Here is a 5,072-nt window from a genome sequence, read left to right as displayed (position 1 = left end):
ACCAATTCAATCATATTTTTGCTGGGCATAGAAACTCTTGGACTTACAGTTTTGCGGAAGATTCTGATGCTTGGGGTTCACTAAAGAGACAATCAAAATTAGACTTCAGCTTTCTTTTAATTAGATCAGTCAGACCAAACAATTAGACCAAAATATGTGCAGGTCTCTACTTGCACGGGGAGTTAAAAAAAAGAAGCTATGCTGATAGTTTTTTCTTAGAAATAGTGATTCTCCGTCCTTGCCTTTCAGCTGGAACTACTTACACCCTTGTACGTTTACTCAGCCTCATCCTTGTCATCTATCCATTTCCATAAAGGCCTGGGCAATCATGGTTCTGGTCTTATTTCATCCTTGGTCTATAACAAGCTCAAGGATAGTAGAGAAACACATCCTTAACAGTAGCATGGAATAAACAGTGAGGTATCTTTTTAGGCCTTACTAAGGTTTGATGAACTTTTATCACCTGATCAGCTGTTTTCCAGTGGAGCAGCTACAGACCATAACATATTAGGCAATTGTACCAGATTTCCACAGTAAAGTGGATGAGGAATTCCTCCTGGAAATGTGTAACCAGCCCTGCTTTTTACATCAGATCCCCAGTGGAGCCAAACAGAGTCCAAGAGTAAATGTGAAGGCAATGTTTTCATATTATCTTTTACACATTCCAGTAACGAGTATTTAATCTTCTGTAAAGACAGATGAAACCTAAGCAGCAATGAATACTGAGTGCAAAAGTCATACAGCACTTAAGTGATTCCTGCAACCTGCAGTTCAGTGAGGATGTAGGGACTTCATTATAATAGCCACAGGAGACTAAGAATGTAGTATCTGTAAGGAGAAGCAATGTGTTGTGTGAGCAATTGATAAAGCTGAAAAAACCAGACATATTTGGGGGCATGCAAGCCCTTCCTCACATCTGGGACTTTTCTGGCCACTTTTAATGACTAATCCCACACATTTTACCTTTACATTTATAAACAAAGAACAGCGACGCTGCTGAGCAAATCCATTTGCTGAAGAGAACATATTGTGAGAAACTATGGAAAGTGAGTAAGCGGGAGGCCTGTTTATCACTGAATGCAGTATTTCAGAGCTAGAAAAGGTGGGAACAGGCTTATATGATGTATAGCCGTAGCTTTTCTGGCCAAGATTACAAATCTGCCGTATCCTCTGACTTCAGATGCTGGAGCACAAGCTAGAGATCACTGATGCAGCTTTCCATGTCGGTCCTAATCACTCCTTACCTAAACTGGCATGGATCCATTGATTTCTGTGAAGGTATTCCCAATTTATAGCAATGGAAAGGAGATACCCTGCCTTTGTTTTCCAGATGCAGTGCAATAGCCCATATTTATCTGAGAGAAAACTTGAAAAGCACTTACTGAAATTCTGACTCTTTTAAAACTTAAAACCCACTTCCAATATTTTATTAACTATTAATTTAATATAATGAAAATTAAAGAATCAGTTGTTTTGACAATTTATTCTAGATGTGCTCAAAGTTGGGAATCTTCTCCCATAAGCTGGAATTATCGAACAATTGAACAATCAAGTCTTCCAAAAATCAAATCTGTTGTTTGTATGTGTACATACTATTAAGGGTCCTAGTGTTTTTCTGTATTCTTTAAAATAATTGGGATCATCAAGAAGAACCCCCTCCCCTCCCTGAGAATTAATGGCGGTGTTTGGAGAACTGTGAATTCCTCCACTGTTTCTGCTGCTGTGACCTTTATTAATTTGTGATCTCCAAAAAACTTCCCAATAAGGTGTGGATTCCTGGGTAGAGATTTTAAATCCAAAACCAATAAATTTGCTTTCCACATGTTGAAAGCACTGCATTAGATATATAAAGCAATAAAAATATCTTTAAAAGAATAGCAACAAAAATATTTTCAGTGCAAGCCAACGTTCAAAGTGAAGCGATGCTGTACACTTACCAGCCTGTTGATGGTGTTTTAGACTCAAACCCAAAAATTAGCCTAAGAGAGACGGTGCTTTCGGGCTGCAGGAGGCTTTGAAATCTCAGTGCTGAAATGTCTTCTGTTTATGTTTTAGCTAGCATTTCAACAGATCTGACACTCTTCTTGAGTTCATTGACTCACATCCAGAAATGTCATTAGCAAAAAAAGCTTAAGTGGATTCTTCCTAGGCCTGACTGACCACAAAGCTTGAGAAGTGGTCGCCTTCACTTCCTCTGCTGTTGGCTCCAGCTAAAAGCCCATTCCCATGTATCAGAAAACATAGGGACAAAATCTACCTAAAGTCAGATTGGTTAATATCTATTGATTTTAATGAAGTTTTGACAAGTCAACTTGGAAGAGAACCTTCTCCCGTGCCCTCTGGATGCTTGAATACATGTTGTAGACTCAATCTATACCGACAAAAAAAAATAGCCTCTTAGAGTCCATTATAACCGTTATGGCTACTTAGATTAAAGGAGTACAATATTATTTGTTGTACAGCTAATCATTGTTGCAGTCCTTACTAATGTTTCCTGAGTAGTTGCTGTATTGGAGTGTTAATCATGGTTGTTCTGATTATCAGCAATTGTTTAAAAAAAATACAAAGCAAACAAGGTAAATACTCTCGAACCAAAGATGAAAGGGAAAAAGAGTAATGGTCATCATTCTATTGAGTGTTAATATTAATCTTAAATTTTTGAGAGACTGCTTGGATGATACTGTTTGTGTGGTTTTTTTCTGAAAACAAAACAAAAAATCTCTTCAAATAGCTTAAGTTTTTATTTTGAGCTGTGACACTTACTTAAAAAGCACTTTTCATCTCCAGAGCACTGAGCCAAAGCATGGACTTGTGCTGATCACACCAGCGAAGGATGTGGCATTGCTCCTGATTTCTGTGATGTGCTAAATACATCTTGGAGGACAGGACCCCATTAGTGCCTCCACCACCAAACACACCACTGCCTTCAGGTAGCTGGATTTGCCCATGCCATTTTGACAGGCGGGGAACCTGGTGCAGGTGGTTTTAAAAATGTGCCCAAGGTATCAGAGGAAGTCATGGCTAGTAGTAGGACTATAACCCAGGAAATCCTGATTCAGGGGTCATAGCCCAAACCAATATCCATCTCAACGCTTCAGTAGTGTGACTGCTGCAGACAAATCATCATGTTCTTCCTCACACCAGTCCTGGTGCTGCAAAACACTTAATGTGTTATTAAGCAAAACATATTTCAAGCCTGTCATTGATTCAGGGCCTGCAGTCTTACAAGCACCGTATCATTTATCTTCCTTATAAGTGGGAAAAATTCCTGGACTCTTATTTTCTCTCCATAGAAACTAGAGAATAGAAGCCAATGCAATTAATTAAAGGTGCTGGTATCCTGTGGACAAGAATAGGGCACATATTCCGCCCTTTCTTCAGCCATTCAGTCTAATGGGAAATACGCCTCTGTGTGGACCGCATGACTGGGGCCAAAGACTGGATTAAATATATGCACAGCCCAATCATTTCCCCAAGGGAACTGTCAATTACCAGTGTGAAACAGAAAAGATGCTGATTACCTGGACCAAACTCTGCTCTTGTTTGTGTCAGAACAATATCCCTGATTGTACTTGCTTCCGTGTGACTGCGGGTCGAGTTTGGCCGTGTGTCCTCAGTTCCCTGGGTTGTCTTTGAACCACAGGAACAACGCTTCGAGACGGCTACTTGGACAATTGCTAATGGCAGGAAAATCCACAGTTCTTCTGACATTAAGGCATTGCAAATACTGAAAGAAAAGAAATCTGTGTTGTATTTTTTTGGCGTACAACGCCTGAAGCCTTATCTCTCATTCTGTCAGGAACCAAGAACTATGTATACAGATGGTGCAATTTATTATGTTCTGTACTGTGACCAAGTGCTGAAATACCTTCAGGAAATCACCAGAAAGCCTGAAAAGCTTTACTGTCTCTTGTGACTCCAGCTCACTAAAACTATAATTGAATGAGCACAACATATTAAGCACTGCATGTTACACAGTATACTTACAGAAAAGGATGCCATCTTTTTCAGCAACATTACAGAAAAAACATTTGCTGTACAATTACTGCCTGTACCCAAGGTTGTAATGTCTCTGTCTGTCTGTATTTTGCCCTTACAAACTCACAAGACAGGGATTTACAAATAAATGTCTAGGCTCAATGGGTCTACCTCAACTCAGGTGTAACTCCATTAAATTCCACCATGCTGTTCTCATTTGTAAGGTGTTGCTGGGCCTGATAGTCCTGACTTTTAAACGAGTGTCTGTCGGTTCTGAAATGAATGGAGGTTGGTGTAATGGTCGTATGAAAAGAGAATTTTAGCCCTGAGAGGCTAAGTTAATGTATTTCCATTCCTGCTTCACTGAGCGGATTTTTATGAAACTGTTTATTAAACTTGGCTCAGTGGGTGCCAGAAATACAAAGAAAAACTAAAATCAATGTCCTTAAACTCATTCACCTCTGGGTATGAAATATAAACTGTAGGCCCAATATTTTGTTCGAACCCATTTGCTTACTTCATTCAAAACACTGTAAACAGGACCCCCGTGCCATTGACCCAACAACAGACGCTTATGGGCGTCCTGATATACACCAAGCCCAACTTGCAGCAACGACCACCATTCACAGAGCAGCTGTTTTGCTCATTAACTGCTTCACTGGAAGTGAAACCATCTTCATCTTTGATTTTCCACCCTTCATCTTCGATTTTCTCCTCTTCATCTTCGATTTTCTCCTGTTTCCTCTTTGCAAGGAGGCTGGGCTGCGGTGCCTTGATATTACGGGATTCTTTATCCACTTCCCCGCAAGCACTGTTAAAACATTTCCACGTGCTTTGTTATTACATAGAAACACGAATGCCATGAAGCATCTTCCTTATTACATCCCACAGACACCGGGCTGGGGACACAGGCCCGACAACTCCCACCCGTCACAGGACAAGCCCTCGCATCACTCTGGGGCGGGGGACCAAACAAACCAACCCAAAAGCCACCTGGCTGCCATTTGGGATGAGGCTGCTCCAGGACACGGGGGTGCCGGTTGATCCCCCGCTCCCGGCTGCGGGGAGGGCGCGGGGGGCGCGTGCGGTGCCTC

The sequence above is a fragment of the Aptenodytes forsteri genome, unplaced genomic scaffold, assembly GCF_000699145.1.
Source record: "Aptenodytes forsteri isolate BGI_AS27 unplaced genomic scaffold, ASM69914v1 Scaffold193, whole genome shotgun sequence".
In the NCBI taxonomy this organism is placed as follows: Eukaryota; Metazoa; Chordata; class Aves; order Sphenisciformes; family Spheniscidae; genus Aptenodytes; species Aptenodytes forsteri.
This window is presented reverse-complemented; position numbering follows the sequence as displayed.